The sequence below is a fragment of the Bactrocera oleae genome, chromosome 5 (genome assembly GCF_042242935.1).
Source record: "Bactrocera oleae isolate idBacOlea1 chromosome 5, idBacOlea1, whole genome shotgun sequence".
NCBI lineage: Eukaryota > Metazoa > Arthropoda > Insecta > Diptera > Tephritidae > Bactrocera > Bactrocera oleae.
Genome location: NC_091539.1, coordinates 61,033,622 through 61,053,389, shown reverse-complemented (window position 1 = coordinate 61,053,389; position 19,768 = coordinate 61,033,622). Strand labels below are relative to the sequence as shown.

Sequence of the window (19,768 nt, the reverse complement as noted above, 5' to 3'; positions counted from 1 at the left end):
TATATTTTATAGTAAAATATAAAAGAAAAATATTTAAAATTTTTAAAGCGCTGTTATTCTTAACGTTTAACATTTTCGGCGCCTTGTTGCTGTTATTAACACCGTAAAATGTTGCTGAGCGTCACCGCTCATGTTACTGCTGTTTTGAAGGCTTGTCTAAGTGCTGTGTCGTCACTTTTGTAAGCGAGTGTTGCTTTACAGCTGACGAAAGACATTCCTCAAAATTGTTGAAAATAGTTACAGCGAATATTTTTTGTTTTTTTTTTTGTAATTATAGCAAAACGAAAACTGTTGAATACGACGCTGAGAGCAGTGAGTGAGGAGTTGCTTGTTGGTGAGTTTGAGAGCTAGAGCATATTGTTGATTTTGTCTAATTTTTTTGGCGTTCTATTTTATTGTTTTTCGGTATGGCTAAAAGCATTTTGATGCAAAAGCGTTGAATATTTAATCACAAAACTGCGACTGTTATAGCTATATCTATAAAAAAACTCAGCTCACTTAAAGCTATTAGCGACACTGTTTACTCACTATCCAGCTATTAATTGACTCTTTGCTTTTTATTTGTTGTTGTAGTACCTTTTTGTTTACTCTAAAATTCCCACCCATCAGCCAGCCTTATAGTTAACATTACTAAAAAAAGAAAAATATAAAAATGTTGCTCAATAAATTTCAACTATTTATCTATATGTTTGTACTCCCATCATTTCAACAATGTTAGAGCCGGCTAGTTCGTCACTACTTTGCAAATTATACAGCAATAACATACAGAAATCTTCACACATTTTCGTCGTTCACTCTGCCGCTAATATACACTGCCGACTTGATTCGGCCTGCCTGCCTGTATGTACACATATTACTCACCAATGCTTAACTCCCAATTCGTTGAGTAGTGAGCAAGGCAGTCGTTTACTGGTGTATTGTTGAAATTTGACTTCGTACTTTATGCACATATTGTGGAGCTCGCAGCCCCAAGTATTGGAGTCATTCGGTTTGGTCGTTTCAGTTTCAGTTGGAGCGTGTTAACGAACGGTTCGTTTCGTTTGACGGAATCGCGTGTAGTGTCCGTATTGTCGTTGAATCGCATTCGCAAGCGTCGCACGCTAACCTCGTGTACGGTTCGTTCTCGTTTTTGTAATCGAATAAAAAGGCGTACGAAATTATTGAAAAATATCTGTATATTGTGCAAATATTAGCACGTATAAGAAGTAAATTAACAAAAGTGTAAATAATTGGAAGAAAATTTTGTGATAAAGTGTGTTAAAGTGCAATACTAAGTGCGCGTTTTTTCGCAAGTTCTCCGCTGCCAATAACGAGCAGTATACCCTTGATCGGTGCAGTCGGCGTGACAGCAGCCAGCAGCCAGATTTGGTGACTTCGTGCGTCTTTTTAACGCTACACACGCCATCGTTGTACATTTCGTGACGGTCCAGCGGCAACGCCAGTTCTGCTGTAAGCCAGTCAGTGAGTCAGTCAGCCAGCCATCTCGCTCGTAAACCGAGTATAGGAGTTGGCAAAAAACTTATTTCGATTTCGTATCCGTTTATATTGTTGTCGGCGGCATCGTCATTACGACACATTTGGACGCTGCTTCTTTTTCGTTTACGGCCGAAATTGTTTCGTGCGTGTCGGTGCACTTGTGTGTATGTATTACCGTTAGTAGAAGTACCCATGTTGCTTATATTATATATTAATAAAAATATATTTTTCCACAAATATTTTCTACTAACAAATTTGTTGTCAGCATTTTGAACGCTTCTTCACACGAAGAAACGCTTAGCAAATATTTGCCAGTGATTTGAGGCGCGCTTTCAAGGCTGCTTGTGCAGATATATAATATTATAGATATAATATAAAAAAAGTATATATTTTTTTTTCGATGTGTATTTTGTAATACATTTTTGTTATTCTGTTTGTATGTAGGTATATATGGCGAGTCAAGCTGCACCAAAGCCGAAATAGCATTAAGTTTGTGTAATTTACGCGAAACCAGAAATTAAGTAACCCACAACAAACAACAACAAATATAGTATTATAATTATATATGTATATGTATTTAAGCCCAAAGAGTTTGCCACACTTAACGCCTATCGCTCAACTCCATTAACTTTCGATTGAGTGAAGCTTTCGTGCAAAATATTAGCAACCCATAATTGAGAAAGGAGAAATAACAATTAAAAGTGTAAAGCAATAAAAAAATTGATTTCATAAGCGCCGGAGCTACAGGCAAAAGCACGCATATAAAATAGATGAGCATATAATAAAAAAATAATATAAAATAAAATAACGTAATAATTTGATATAGTATAATAAAATAAATTAATCAATAAAGAAGTAACAAGATTAAAGAAAATAATAAAAATTTTATTAAAAAAAAAGCAGGAAAACACATTAACCGAATCGCAGCTAGGTATATGTAATACTCTGAATAAATAAAAAAGTTTCCATACAAGAACTTGATTTTGATAGTTCAATTTCTATGGCAGCTCTAAGTTATAGTAGTCCGATAACGGCGATTCTAACAAATGAGCAGCTTCTTTATGAGAAAAGAATGTGTGCCATATTTCAGATCGATACATATATTTTATAGGGTCTCGACATTTAATGCTGGGTGTTCAGGGTATAAAATAAGATAATAAGAAAAAATATATAAAAAAAAATGTGTGGTATTTGCAACGAATAAATAATGCCATAAATTAAATTGCGTGCATACTGCATACTTTGCTGTTGCCATAAAAATTTAATTTTTGCTGTAAGCCAACATAGCATAGTGCTAACGCAATAAAATCAAGTAAATGGCGAAAAATGTTTACAAACATATATAAAATAATTGAGACAGATAATTACGCACATTTTTTGATTCCAAAAAAATTAAACTCATAAGAAACCTACTAACACGTAGAGCGCAGCGAGTCGCAACAAATTTTTGTTTACTTGCTTTATCTTCATTTCAGAAAATAAATAAATAATTTCGAATATTTGCGCTGAAAGTATATGCAAAGGTTTTAAATCCAATCGGTCACCAATGAGTTTTCCAATTTTTACTTTATATTTTTATCTCCCCACTTCTGGCATCTTTCCTACTTTAAGCATAGGTGTATACATATAAGTGCCGCACACTGTATGTACTTATATAGGTGTATTTACCAAGTGTTTTTGACTTTCGTGTGCGTCGTCAATTTATGACTGTGGGTTAGGTCAGCAGTCAATAGGTTAGTTGGCGCTGAATTGCTTGTGTATTTATAACTGCACCTTTCACATTTACATTTGCACCAACAAACAACCTTGCGAAGTGTGCTATATATGTATATATACCTGTGTATTTATATGTGAATTACAAGATTTAATTCCAGCGAACAATTAAATTTCAGATGACGAGCAGCTTTTTTTTACTCACGTTTTTAATTTAAGGAAATACCAACGATGAGGAGATCATGATTGAGAGAGTGTTTCTGCAGTGAATTTAATTGTTTTTTGACATTTCATAAGAAAATATGTAAGATGAAGTATTTGAAGAGTTAATTATCGGCTTCTACATAAATAACAAAAGAAGCACAAAAAAATTATAATTATTATAATTAAAATTAAAAAAATTATAATTAAAAAAGTTAAAATTAAACTTATTAATATTAAACTAAATAAAAAAAAAAAATTATGAAAAAATTAAAAATTAAATAAATTAAAGCAGAAATTAGTGAATTAGGTCTAAGTTAGAAACTGAACATGTTTTTTTGAATAATATATTAATATAATAATAAACTCAACAGTTTATATGTGTAAAAATATAAGTTATATTTTAATATAGTTTCTTCTTTAACTTCTGATTTCTGCGAATTTTAAGTAATGTTTTAATTTTTAATATTATTATTCCTTAATAAATAATAATATTTTTTTTGATGAAATTTTGTATTCTTTTCATCAAATAAATACGTAAAATCTTTTTTGTAATTGGAAAAAATTTTGGCAATAAAAATTAGCAAGAAATCATAAATATTTCAAAAATATGTTTCTACATTATCTAAGCGTTTTCAAGTGCAATTAACAGGTCGAAAAAAAAATTATTCTAGTTCTATTAAAAATAGTTTCTAGTCTCAAAGCGGTTGGTTTTACAGATTCAGTTCCTTACTTCTGGCAAATATTTACAATAATTATGAGAGAATATTAGCTCTTGTTTAGAAGCATAGACATTCCAGCCGATAGCTTTAATCAAAATATTTTATAGTTAATAACTGACATTTTCAGAACCGCAACGAACTTCACATCATTTTCAATTCTTTCTGATGTGTGTTACAAAAAAAAAAAAAAAAGAAAATAAAATAAAACAATAATAAACGAGATCAGATTCTGTGAATATATACAAGAAAAAATTTATTGTTGACATATTATTTACCGTCTATTTTTTTATATTCTGCTGTATACTCTTTCGCTGACGATTAGAAGGCATGTATATAACTAAACCTAAAGCCAGCAATAAGTTTTGTTCTCTGTGGTTTAACAAACAAATTTTATTCCACTTGCAGTGTACGTTTGCAACTCGGTTATAAAAAATGCGATTATCGAAAATGACTTAAAGTATTTTAAAGATCTATACTTATATGTTTTAAAGTATAAGGTTTAGCTGATATTTATATAAAAGCCTAAACATCTGATTTTACATAGGCTTAACTGTTGGTTGTTCTATTAGTTCATTTTGAGAATTACTTTTTGTGGTATGCCAGTTTTCCAAAAAATTTAAATATTCTAAATAATTTCTCCCTTAAATGGTTTTCCCCAAAACGGCTGTAAGCATTTTAATATATTTTTGCAAAAAAAAATTTGTTTGCAAATGAAATTACTATAGTGTAAATCTAGAAAATTTAAATTAGTTTAGTCTAAACTCTAGGAAATTTTAAATAAAAACTTTTCTCTGTAAATTACTAAGCATTGACGATAAGCGCTTCGCAAAACTTTAACCACATGCGGTGAGAGCTGTTTACAGAAATCGCTTTTTAACTGGAAAATTACTTTTTTAAATCTATTAGTCACTTGAGTTAACTTAGTCACGTTTTTGTGCAATTTTGAGTAAAGTATATAAATTTTATGAAAGTTATTTGCATAAAAAAATAAAAAAAGTTAAAAAATAGTTTTTCTTAATTATTAAGGAACATGAAGAATTAAATAGATGCATTTAAGTTGAATAATACAATTGGCTGTTCAAATTTGAACGTCTTTTCTTCAAGTGCGGGCATATATAATATTATATCTGAGATTTATATTGTTAGATAAAATTTGTAAGCTCAAAAAATTTTAATTTTTTTCAGTGTTGCGTAGAAATTAATTTCAACTTTTGTACTCTAGTGCATTTTGTTATCTTTATTTATTTATTTACTTTATGCTCAAAAATTCGTCTTTAAGTCGTCTAAAAATAATGCATTCATATAACAAAAAAAACATTTTATCTTAAAATTCTTTGCTTTAAGTCAAGCAGCTGCAGCTTTTATCATCTTTCTTAACTCTTCATGCATTTCTTCACGCTCGCTTCACATACGTGCATATGCATAAAGTTCTGGTTTCTTATATTATGTACCATACATATATATCTTCTAAGCATGTGTGTATACATTTTTAATGTATCTACCACGCATACACTGGTATTTCTTATCTCTAAATCGTTTTCGTCGCTAGTCACTTCTAGCTGAAGTTGCAATGAACAGCGAAGTAGTCAACATAAATATTAAATTTATGTATTTCTTTGTATATAGGTATATATGTGTGTAGTATATATACAATTATTTATAAGGCTAGTTGTTATCTAGCAATGCTCTTCAACTGGTTGAGCTCACATCATACATAAATACTTGCTAGCATTTATTTATAAATCCATATAAAGCTACATACAAGTATCTAACTGACTGATGACTATGTGACAGTCAGTTTGCTCTTGCAGAGTGCTTTAGCATCATTATTCTTTGCTAGAGTTGTTGCTACAGCTTCTGCTTTGCAGCTCAACATTGCTTTTTGCCAATCAACATTATTTACTGGCATTTATTTATTATTTTTATTGGTATTTTAATTATATTTTTGCTTTGCGGAAACTGGTATTTAGTGGTTTTCTACTCATTTTCATAATTTGTTTCTTTTTTCACACTTTCGATTTGCGTTTTTGTGTTCTTCATTAGTGTTGCCATGCTTAAAATTATTATTTAGTGAATGTTTTGTTCTATACTAGTTTCAGTAATTTAAATATGACAGATAATATTAAATAATTTTGAATTATGAAAGTTAGATTCAGGTGTTTAAAAAGCTTACTAGAATTTATTTAAAGCTGGTTTAGTAAAATTATTTGTACATTTAGTAGCAGTTCTTTTCATATCAAGTTGCAAGTTCTTTTTATACAAATCAGTATATTAATTTTTTTTTTTTTAAATTGCCCACTTTAAGATTTGAGAGAATAAAATTTGAATTGATGTCAATTTAAAATTATAAAAGTCTCTGGGTTTTAACCTCCCCTGAAAACTGCTCTAATTCGCGACAATAAAGTGTTGTCTTAGAAATATATTAAGTGATTTGAATATACGAAGTGGCGGTTGAGAGTATTTTAGAAAGCCATTTTTATAACCTATAGTAATACTTGTAGCGTTTTTTTCCTTGAAAATTATGTGATATTATATTGAAAATATTGTGTGAAAGGTTTGAAAATGTCACTAAAAATATTTGAAGTGTTATGTTGCGTTAAGTTATGTTGTTTTAAGTATTAAGGCTTATACACGGGGTGGTAATCACGCAGATCGCTCTTGGGTCTTTGTAAACCGGTTCTATGTTATAATATTTCTCCAAAGATATACCAAATTTTTTATATTTCGAACGATTTGAGCCTATTGAAAAAAAATTGTTCAATGTAATGTGTTAAAAATATATTAAAGCATCAACTTTGGAAGTACTTCTTTGACCACTTAAATATTCCATCCGGCAAAAACGACGACTATTGGACAAATCGATTTTTTTTTGAGAAACTTTAAGAAGAAATTTTTCTATTTTTCGTTGTTAGCCCGAAAGTTGAAATTATTATCTTCCAAGTTCGAAATTAGGCTTATTGAAAAGCCTTATCATTAATGATATTAAGTACATATGTTTTAAAATATTAAACGTATGGATATAAGCTAACTTTTTTTCTTATTTCGATTGTGTTAACCAATTTTTAGTGAAAGCGCCGTTTTCCGCAAACACGTTTTCGAATATTGAAAGCAAACATTTCGATTTTCAAAGCCAACTTCGATTAACTTTTTTTACTTGTGACTCAATCTTCTGAAAGAATTGGTTTGGTCCAGTACTCAGCCGAGTATTCTATAGTGTTTTTGATATTTTTATAGCCACTTAAGATTCTTCAAGTGTTCAGATCAATGAAAATTAATCCCATTTGGTAAAATTTTAAACTTTATATCAGCTGAACTTGAGCGGTATTTACCATAAGTATGGTAAATATTCAAATATTACATTGTACGTATATTTAAAATTAATATTTCTTCATCCTGCAGGATAAAGTCTTAGAATATGTAGGAAACTATTTTGACAAAAGCAGTATATTTTTATACCTTGAACAGAGTATAGTAAGTTTGCTACGAAATCTGTAACCCCCAGAAGGAAGCGTCGGAGACCATATAAAATATATGTAAAATATATGTATAAATGACCGTCTGTCTGTATATATGGTATACGAACTAGTTCCTTAGATATCGATCTAAAATTTTGCACTTTTCATTTTCTTACCAAGAAGCTGTTATTTGGTCGGTACGGCCAATTTTGGATCACCATAGCATATAGTTGTCATAGTGCTTGTATGGAAAATTTTGTACCTAAGGCAATAATGCAATCTCTTAAGAAATTGTTCAGATCTGATCACTGTAGCATAAAGCTGCGATGCAAACTGAACGACCGGAATCAAATTCTTCTAAGGAACCTTTTGTATCTGAGAAGGGCATTACAGCTTCGATGCAAACGAAGTTAACGCTATTTCTTGTTTTACCAATAAATTAATATATTTCAAGGTTAATGACTTTTCATTACTTTAGACGATTTTCTCTCAATAAATTAATATATTTCAAGGTTAATAACTTTTCATTACTTTAGGCGATTTTCTCTAAGGAACTGATTTTCTGACTGACCTTCGTATTTACTGTAGTATTCTTCAATATCTATTTACTTTCCAAAAAAAATTTAACATTTCATTTAAAAAAAAAAAAACGCCAAAATTCACAAAAATTGTATCATAAAAATATTTTATAAAAATCAAAAATATTATAAATAATAAACAAAAGTATCTCAAAATTGGCAACACTTATGGTGCCTTCATTTTCGACAATCTATTTTTTACCCTCTATCGGCATTTTTAACGCATTAAGCATTTATTCTCGTAGCTACTGTTGCTGCTGACTACAGCTGTCTGCATTACATATTTCGTTCTCAAAGAGAATGAAAGTCTACGCAGTCCGGTTTTTCTTATTTTACAGCATTTTCCTCTTTTTCTTCTTCTGATTAATCTATGCCTCAGTTGTAGCGCGTCTGCACTGTTGAATTGTTGTTGTTATTATTATATGGTCGCCATGGCTTTTGCCATTTACTTTGCACTACATCAACCAAATGCCAATGCTATTGCTATAAGTCTTGTTGTACCTGTTGTTTTTGTTGACTTTAAGTTTGCGTTTTGGTTGTTATTGTTGTTGTTGTTACCTTTTTTGTTGCTTTAATCAGCAGTTTACAGAGTCAGCGCAAGTAGCATAGCAACTCTTTCATATTGCTCTTTTATTTTGCTTTTTTGCTCAAAGTTGTTCGCATCTTCTTCTCTGAGCCGTTGCTGTAGCTTGGCGCGTTGTGCTTCATTATATATATGCTATGTGTATATTTATAGGTTTCTTCGAGTGAACCCCTTCACCAGCGCAGCATTTAACGCTTTATCGTATCGATTGCGCGAGCGTCGTTAACAACATAACCTCACACTACTCACCTAAAAATAACTTCAACGCTCACTTTCAATCAGACGCTTTAGTCACGCTGAGCATCTCCGGTGTTTTTTATTTGTTTTTGAATCTCCTTATAACATTAATATTTATTTACCTACATTCTTCGCTATAATCTTTTGCTTACTTACCTACTTACTTGCTTGTTTGCTTGGTTTAGTTTAGTTGGTTTAGTTAAAAGAGCTCAAGTCGCGTTGGCTTAGTTTTAATTTATGGATATAAATGCGTTATTTACGCTCATTATCTTCATTTGTAATACATAGTTTATATTAAAGTATAATTTTCTTGTTATTATCTGCACGCATGTCGTTTGCAAAAGCGTGTTGCAATCGAGTATTCTTCTTTAACCTCTGCTTCTTCTTCTCATATTCGCTATATACTTACATATTTGCTGAAGCATATGAAGCTTCGCATGCGGGTCAACAGTGGCAGCAGCGCTAGTGATAACTTTATGATCACGCGTTGAAAAATAATATACGATGCTTTCATTATTGCAGACGATTATAGATTATATACAAACAAATATTCGCATATTTGCTGTATTTTTTTTTTTTTATGATTAAGTCAGTGCTAATTTTAGTTCGTGCTTAAATAATTTATTTCCTAATCAAACTTTGTTTGGAACGATAGTAGATGTGGAAAACAATTGGAATAATAAAATTTTTCTGATATTTAACTGTGATTAGCGCCTCCCTAAGAGTCACGTACTCGTGCGAAGCCCTTTTGTGATTAATCTACAGTTATAAATTGATAAATTACGGCGATCAACTTTAGTTCCGTATAAGATACAAAGGAATCTGGTTGTAATTTAGACGATAGTAATCCAAGTTTCAGTAATCTTGCTTTCGTGTCGATTACAAACATTAATGAAGAAAAATTCTAAGAATTTCATAGTAATATCATGTTCGAAAAAAGTCGCTGTTTTGATATTCTCATCTTAAGAAAGAGACTTATTCCTCAATTTCAGACCCCCTATACTTTATGTAGTTTATATGTGGTATATAAATGATCAGGGTGACGAACTACGTGAATTAGCCATGTCCGTCTGTCCTTCTGTCCCTATGTATATAAACGAACTAGTCCCTCAGTATTTGAGATATCGATCTGATCTTTTGCACCCGTCCCTTTCTCACCAAGAAGCTGCTCATTTATCGGAGCCGCCGATATCGGACCCCTATAGCATATAGCTGCCATGCATTGTGTAGATCGGGTTGCTAAAGCATATAGGTATTATAGAAACTGAAATGATCAACTTCTAGCTCTTGTAAAGCAATTTTTTAATTTGTGAAGCGAAATATAGCTTCGATTCAACCGAAGCAAACGTTTTTTCTTGTTTGGCTGATTTTCTTTCTCTCGTTGGCTTGTGTTACTTTTATTTGAAAGTAAAGAAACCTTCAAACCAAATATTTATCGTGTCGCAAATTACTTAGCTCTTAGTTCCGAAAAGTGCTTAATATTGAGAAAGAATATTCATATGTTGAAAAAGTATCAAGATATTCAATAGATGCGCCGTCGTAAATAATTTAAAATCTTGAAATTTCAAGTTCTACTTGATATACTTGTATGTTTATTCAGAAACCAAAAAAATAACCTATCTTTCGAGCATAAGAGATCGTTGAATCTTGTTTGTCGATGATATTTTGAATCGAAAAAATTACTGTTGTATCAGCTCCGTAGTTTCGTCCGTCGAACTTATATAATCGAAAACTATACAAATTTTGAACCATACTAGATAGAGTGCTCTAGGTTCTAAAATTCATTATAAATCAGCTCTAAATAGGTGGACAACTTTCATTCGCTTGTTAGATACTACTAAAAATCTGCTTATCATCTCTTCGTGAAAGAATCTTTAACAGCTCCTGGATAGCCATTATTCAGTACTCAGTAAGCTGTTTCAAGAGATATTTGTATGAGAGCAGCCCGCATGTGGTCAGCGGAACTCCGAAATATCTTCTCACTATATCACCGATATGTTCTAAGAAGAAAGTGTTTTGAGAGCTCATAAGCCGGTTTCCAGTTTTTAAATGTTTCCAAAAGAAAGAGAGAGAGAGAGAGATAGTCGGCAAAATCCAAACAATTTGAAGCACAATACTGTTTGTTTTTCTTATAAAACTTGTCTATCATCAGGCTATACTTAGACTGCTAATTTAATCTTGATAGTCCTTCAGCAGCTCATTAGCATTGTGGTGTTTTCGAGCTCAGGAGGCGCTTTCAGAGCTTTTAGAACTCTTGTATATTATATTATATTTATCAAGGCGCCTAAATCAAATTGCGTTCGTTATTCGTAATTATATATAGTATCACACAATAGACTTAAAATTATTATGAAAATTTAAAATAAAAATTTTAATAATTAATTATACTCGATGATATAAAAGCTTCATCGAGTGCGTCACTGAATTTCGCGTACTCTGCTTGCGCGGTCTGTAAGCTGTGGTTTGTAATCATATATAATAGCTATATCATAATCGAATTTATTCAACTATTCGAATTCCATTGAGTTCGTTCTAGTATTTCACAAAATTCTATATACTTGTACTCATATATATTTCTATGTACTACAGTTTCTATAAACTCTTGTTTATTGTGCGCTGTCGGCTGATTGTACGCTTGAACTCACACGCGAGTTGTTATCTCATCTGTACGTTGCTGTTATTACTATTATTGTTATTGCGGTTGCAAAAATACACAAAAAAAAAAAAATACTTTGCTTGTGTTCATTTTTATTATTTTTAAAAATCATTTCACTTTGCAGCAACTTTTTTTAAAGCACATACTTGTATAAATATTTGTATGTATATGTGTATACATAATCAGACCCTTGTAGTTATTGCGGTAAACCACTTTTTATAGATGTGAACTGTTTTTTTTCGCTTTTACGCATTTGTTCATTTAATATTATTTATTTTTATTGTTTTTCATTTCAATTTTCCACATGCGCTGCATGCGTTTCGTATGCTCAGCTGCCAGATCGTATTGTTTTTCGGGGACTTTTTTGCAATATTTATTTTTACATTTATTGGCTAGTATTTATTTAACTCTGCTGCGCTTTATTTTTATTGTTTTTAGTATTTGTATTGTCAATTTGTGATTTTTTCAACCATCTCTCACATATATTCACTAGTACTGCTATATATGTAGGTAGGTTATTATATACCATATTTGTGCGTGCCTTGCATTCATTAGTCATTTAATTAATAATTATCATCATTATATCGTATTATGTTGGCCGTCATCTTTCCTGCTGCCATGTTTGCGCGCCGCTTTTTTCCTTTATCGGCCAGCTGCTATTGTTCTCAAAAAAGTTTGTTTTTGCTCCTCTTGCCACGAAATGTTTAAAATGCGGCGGCTATCTTTGAGTGTGTCATGAGTGTTGTTGTTACGCGCTTTGTTTGCGTTGTTTACCTCTGTTTAGTCATTCGCCCGGAGTCTTTTATGAATTACATTTCCCTCTGTATGTTTCTATGTAAATATATACCTTTGTACCTTGTTTTTGTTCAGTCTAATTTTTATTGAGTTCTGCCAGCTGTTCTGATGCTTCCCTCTTAATTATCAGCATAAATTAAAGTAAACTTTTTACTTCTATGCTGTGTGTATTCAAAGTCAAGGTTACAACTTGGAAAAATTATATCTACAACGGTATATATGTACGTACATAAATATCTGTTCCTAAAATCGATAAAATAAATTAGCTAAAAACCAAAGGTAACTTTTCAATAATATTTCCTAAAGCAAAATAATGACTTGCTTTCTGAAGCTGCCACCTGTCAATCATGCGTTAAATAACTTTGCTTTTAAGGTTTTTTAGAGAGAAAATTATGTATTTTAAAGAGGTGATTATAAGAACATTTACATAAATACATCTATATATTTTTGAATTTAAATTAATTAGCTTGGCACTCAAAGAAAGGAAAATTAAGATTTAGGTTGTTCACAGAGTGTATCCTTATAGCATAACAACAAATTATATATGCATCTGTTATGCACATATTGGACCAATTTTGACTTGTGGTCGCTGGATTTCAAAAAAGAAAACAAAAAGAAAAAAACGAAGCAAAATAAAAAATAAAAAGTAGCAAGAAAAAACGTTAACTTTGATCGTTCACAAACAAAAAAGTTTTCATACAAGAGCTTGATTTTGATATATCTGCAATAGTCGTCCGATTGGCACAATTTGTTCGGAGATTATACCGTTGTTTTGGTTGATAAAACATGCCAAATTTTGTGACGATATCTCGTCAAATGAAAAAGCTTTCCATACAAGAACTTAATTTTGACTGTTCAGCTTGTATGGCAACTATATGCTTAATGATGCAATATCAGCAGTTCTGACAAGTGAGCTGTTTCTTGAAAAGATAAGGATGTGTGCAAAATTTCAGAGCGATATCACAAAAACTGGGGGACAAACAGTTGGGACGGACATGCCTAAATCGACCTAGCTCGTCACGCTGTTCATATATGTATATACTAGTATATATATATACATTATAGGGTCTCCGACGTTTCCTGCTGTGTGTTACAAACTTCATGGCAAACTTACTATACCTTGTTGAGGGTATAAAAAGCAATAAAAAAATTATTTGCGCTCATTCGATTACATAATTTTTCTTTGTCACTCAGCAGCCTAGTTTCACATCGAAATCTTTTGCTTGCGCCACATGCGAGTGCATAATTCTTACAGCTGTTGCGGTTTTTGTTGCTATTGTTGCGGTTGAAGTTCAACGCAGCTGCTTTTATTAATAACTCTCTGTAGTTCATTGCATGAGTGCAACGTCTTGGCTAAGAAGTTGGTCAAGTTCGTCCAGATGCATTCTAACTGGTTTTTGTTATAAATTTCATTGCTTAGATTATGCAATTTACATATGTACATATGTATGTATGTGTGATGTGTTTTATTTAAACTTGTGCTTGACTTAGTTTTAATTCTTTAAACTGTTTTTCGGTTTGTTGTTAAGCCAAAACCACTAAACTAGATTTGTTTTGCACTTAAGCTATATTCAATTAGTGCATTTAAACTATAGTATTATAGAATTACGAATTTTAATAATAATTAGCGGTGTTAGTGTCCAATAGTTGTTATGTAAATTTCACATTAATTGAAGTTGTGGCTTAAAAGTTGTTTCCAACATAGAAATATCAATTATGATTTCAGACTTTCTCATTAACTTAAATCCATTAATTAAGTTACCAAACTAACAACAGAACAATAGTTAGGCAAACTGAATGCTTGCATAGGCAATTTTTTTCAGGGCTGAATGTGGAATCAGTTGATTGCATGGCCAACTACTCTTTCAGTTGACGAGATATTTTCACGAAATTGGCAAGGGTTATTGCCTAAGATAATAATACAGTTTATGAAGAAATTGTTCAGATTTTTTTGTTTTTTAATTTTTAACCAACAATTTTTGTTGCATAGAAAAAATATCGAGTTGCAATTGCTGATTCATTAAAAACCCAGTTTTATAGAAAGTTGAAATTCTATATTCTGTCTGTTTAATCTAATCATTATACATATATCCATGCATTTTGTTTATTTTTGTGCAAAAGCTTTCTTTTACTAATCTGGAGTTTATTTCTTAATTGTGCTTTAATTAATAATAAATTAACTTGCATTACTGCTTTTGATTTCAAAGTATTATGGTTAATTATCCTTCAATTTGCATATGAATGCCTACCAGTTTGTATTGTATTAACTTATTTTTCTTTTTCTTCTAATCAATATTCTGCTAAATAAGTATTTTTTTGTGCTCCACCTTAATTATGGCTTAATGTTTGGCGCAATTAACGCTTTAATGAGGCGCCGATAGCGACGAAAATATATTTAGCTCCATGTTAGTATTTGCTTACAGTGCTTCACATTAGTAGAGATTTTATTTTATCTATATATTAATGATTTGATTCTGCGCGGATTTGTCTGCTCGCTAGGTATAAACTCGGTTATCTTATCGGAATAGGTCCATATGAAGACAATAACAAGTAAACTCATCAATCATTATACATTATCGAACGCAAATTGTCAAAGTTGTATGGAGGAAGGTGAGGTAGAAACTTCCACGCACTTTCTTCTCAATTGTTCAGCTTTTGCTAGATAGAGGTTGAAGCATCTCGGCAGTGCTATTTTTGGAGAATTGGAGAGATATCCAAAACTAATATTAGCTGCCTCAAGAAATTTGTGCTAGGCGCAAAGCCCTTTTTCGTATTATGATGGCCTTTATGATAATTATATGGGGTATAAGTGTGCTACCTATATATATTCTTGCCATTCTTATACATTTCATTTCGTCAGTCTATTTGAATTCTGTCAGTTGTCTGTTCGATTCGACACTCCTCAAGTGTTAACGAATCGTGGTGAATAAATACAGAGGATATAATAAACTTACTTAAGGGGTTAACCCAGTCCAAAGTCCCGCGGAATGTTTCAGTTTTTTTTGGGAGTAAGGGAAATGGATCGAAACTTTTCTCTATCAGGCCTCAGTAATCGTGTATTCAGTATATATAAAACTTTAATTTTGACATTTTGAAAAGCTAAGCTTAAGAATAACCTTTATCAAGAGGGTCTCTGCGGGCGACGGTCCTTCTAGGAACTCGTACTATCTGAAACAAAACAGATTTTTTAGTCTGTAGTGTTTTTAGAATTCCAAAGTTAATTTTTTGAAAAACTCATACTGGTGCCTAAGGAGCTGTATTCTTTAAAGTTTTAATGAGTCTAGCTTTTGTACTGATTTTTTTCGTAATAGAAGGTTGTGTATAATTTTTATTTATTATTTTATATTATATTTTTAATTATATTCAAAATACGAGGTTTGAAATTTTCAAATATTTTAGTAAAAATTTTATTAAAAAAAATAATATACTTTTACTTTCATGTTCTAAATATAAACTTTTTCCTGTCTTTTTTTAAGTTATCAGCCCACTGTGCTTATGTGTATTTTTGTTTGTATATAGCCGCCTTTATTAACACTGCGGCGCACTGATTATTTAAATTAATTTAGCCAAAACCGGTTTGTATTATTATTAAATTTATATATCGTATATGTAGACCGAATCTGATAAATCGAATTAGTGTAAAATTAAATTTATTTTCTCACATTTTTGCAATGTCGCATTTTCATTATATTCAGCTCTCAACACAAACAAAAAAATCTTTAACATTTTCCACTTTCGTTTCCTTCATTTTACTCTTCAGCCTGCTTCTGCTGCGCATTGCCTATTGATTTGCTTGCCACGACACATGGAGTGAGTTGTTTGCCCTTAGCGTAGATTTATTGCGACACTTTGCACAAATTTGATTAACATTCGAAGCGTTTCCCCTAAATTTCACAGTGAAATTGCCATTTAACTGAGTCAGTAAACAAATGTCAATGAGGTTCCAACTGTTGCCGGCAGCGCCACACACACATATATGCATAAGGAATTTCTATTCGGCGCTTTTAGAGTGTGTTTATGGCTGTGCGTGTGTCTGTAATCGGTAATCGATATGCATTTATTTTGTTGGCTATCAGCGCTTTTTGCTCGCCGCCATTATTATTGTTGCCCATTTCGTCACACGCACACACGCTTATGTATATTATGTACTCTACCGATATATATATATATTATATACATATTCACTTTCGTTTGCTTCGAGAAATTCATCTGCGCTTTTGTTTTGTTGCTTTTATTCGTTTTGTGTTTGCTCGTGTTTGTTCGTTTTGCCGCAAATGTTTGTGGCTTTTATTGCCATCAGCGTCTGTTGCCAATAATCATTGCTAATTTTTATGCAATCAATGACTATAATCAAATCATTTCATTATGAATACATTTATGGTTTATTTTATTTGAATTCGATTTTGAGTGCAAGTTTTTTTTTGTTGCCACACTAGTTTTGTTTTGTTGTTGTATACATTATAACTTTATATAGGAAATGCTTTATGACTCAATGTTGGACTCGAGCTTGGATAACGCAGTAGAGTTTTATTTGTCGTGTTTTGGTTTCGAATTTGCACAAATTATATACATGTGATATATGCATACAAATCTTGAAGCTTTAAAAGCCTATGAAAAATATTTTTTTTTACATTTCAAAATTATAAAACTGATTTCTATATTATTTAATTTAAAAAATTAAATTTTTTGTTTTTTTTTTTTACATTACTCTTTTTGATATTTTATTATTATAATTATATATTAATTGTTATTTAAAATAATTTAACTTATTTTAATATAACTTAATTCAATTTAATTTAATTTTACTTTTATTTTATTTTAGTTCATTTAATTTTAATTAATTTAATTTAATTCTATTTTATTTTATATTATTTTATTTTACCTTTATTATATTAATTTTTTTTTTATTTTTTTTTTGACCTTAATTTATTTTATTTTACTTCATTTTATTTTGTTTTTTATTTTTTAAATAATTTTTTATTATAATTTATTTTATTTGATTTATTTTAATTTAATTTTAATTAATTTAATTTAATTCTATTTTAATTTATATTATTTTATTTTACCTTTATTTTATTATTTTTATTTTATTTTTTTTTTTTGACCTTAATTTATTTTATTTTACTTCATTTTATTTTGTTATATTTTATTTTTTAAATAATATTTTATTTTATAATTTATTTTATTTGATTTATTTTAATTTAATTTAATTTTATTATATTTAATTTAATTTAATTTAATTTCATTTATTTTACTTTATTTTATTTTGTTTTATTTAATTTAATTTAATTTCATTTCATTTATTTTACTTCCTTTTATTTTGTTTTATTTAATTTAATTTTATTTTTTGTGTTTTTTAATTTTATTTTATTTTGTTTTATTTTTTTAATTTTATTTTATTTCAGTTTTTATGTGTTTTTTTGCTAGTTTTTTATTTTTATTGAATATCTTTAAAAATTTACATATTTGCAAATCGATCCCACCAAAGACATAATCAAGGTTTATTTCGTCTCGCTCGATTAACTTGTCATGCTTTTATTTACGACTATTTCGATTTCGTTTTCGTTGCGATATCAAACACACTGTTTATTTTGCAGTCACAATTTTATTTTTCGTGTTTCAACTTTACCAAATTTTTTTTTTGATGTATTTCACATCTTAAAACTTTTTTTAAGAGAAGACATCCAATACTTTGACATACCGGTTAATTATTACGTTCCATCTTACCTTGTAGGCGATTTGAATAAAAATAGGTGCATTAAAACATCATTATGTTCTGATCATTCAGTTTGAAAATTGGCGCATATGAGCTCACTTTACATAAGACGTTACTTAAAGTACCTATAGCTTATTTCATTTTAGAATATTTAAACACATTTATATACTATAAATTTACTGTCGAAAAAGATTGTTGTAATATTCACGTTTTTGAATAATCATTTAAGTGCAGCTAATTGCTGTGAGTGCGGTCGCTAATTTCCTCGCAAATTTCCTCACAGATATTGCAAAAAGTATACATCTTCTATTGAAAAACATTAGCATCAGCTTACACACATCTTTAGAGAAAATGTCACCCTTTACCTTGCACAAAAAAACTCATAAATTTTAAGTTAGAAATAATGCTTACTCAGCCATTAGCGAGTGCAAACTATCTCGAGTGTGAGGTAAATATACAAATATGTGAAGTAGATTATATGTAAATAAACAAATGTCAAGACTTTGCACCAAAATGAGTCATAAATGAATAGCAGAGCGCAAATATAAACATATCATATACGGGGACGCGGTTTTCATGAAACTAAGGGACTACTTTGTACTACTTTTAAGTTAAATTAAAATTTATCACAAGTAATTATTAGCAAGCTTAGTTTTCATTCTAGTTAGCTGTGATAGGTATACGGTTTAAAGAACAGTTTTTACTGAAAGGCCTCGACCTTGGTACCTACACAAAACACTCTAAGAAATATCAATAACAATAGCCAAAATGGCAAAAATGTGTCGATAATACTAATTACTGTTAACTGTATTTTTTGTTTAATTTAGAGATTACTAGAAATCACAGATAAATAAATCAAAAACGCTAAAAACTATATTTACTATATTATAATTTAGTATAATATATACTTATTTTAACGTAACTTAAAATTATAGTCCATAAAAATCCAAACCTACAAGAATAATTTTTAACGCACGTTGTTTAAATAATATTAAGACACAATAGCGATATATGCAAGAATTTTTAACATTTCTATAGTTTTTACTGTTAACGATACTTATGTAAAGTTTTACAAATTTATCGATTAATCGATAAATAAAGCTTACTGAAATTATCGATATTCCTTTCTTAGTACTTGCATGGTTCTATCACTAACCACAATATCATAATCGAAGAACAAATTTTTAAACCCACAAAAATTTTCCAATACTCTTGTATTGCTTAATGTTAAGGATAAATACCTTAAAAAATATTTAAATTATCGATTAAGCGATATAGCTAACTAAGCAGTTGTTAAAAATCTCTTATAGTTTTTTTACAGTTAACAACTTTTGCCTAAAATTTGTAAAAATTTTCGATTATTCATTTAATGGTACTTGTTTGCTACACTAGCCACAATATTAACATATAATCGAAACCAGTTTTTAAAGTCTTTAAAAATTTTCCTATACTCGTTTAGTTTTTACCGTTAATTTCACTTGCCTAAAATTTTTTAAATTAAAGATTAATCAATATATTTAACTTTTATTAGTTATCGATAATTCTTTTCTTTAGTTCATTAGTCACAGTATTACAATCGTAAAATTTTTTAAACCCATGAGACTTTTTCAACATTTTTGTTGCTTCTATTGCTTTC

The 19,768-nt window shown here is 30.0% G+C and overlaps 1 protein-coding gene across 6 annotated transcripts in view; it reads left to right on the top strand.

Moving 5' to 3' along the window:
* The window catches only part of Fur2 (furin-like protease 2), a 319,156-nt gene that overhangs the window by 13,633 nt on the left and 285,755 nt on the right, over positions 1–19,768 (top strand). For 3 of the 6 annotated variants that reach the window (XM_070110816.1, XM_070110814.1, XM_070110815.1), the window contains exon 1: positions 996–1,640. The exons of 2 other annotated variants lie outside the window; for them this stretch is intronic. The gene's annotated coding sequence lies outside the window, so the exon portion shown is untranslated. Of the gene's footprint in view, positions 1–995; positions 1,653–19,768 lie in introns of those variants that run through there. One more of the 6 variants, XM_070110818.1, reaches the window with a different exon arrangement.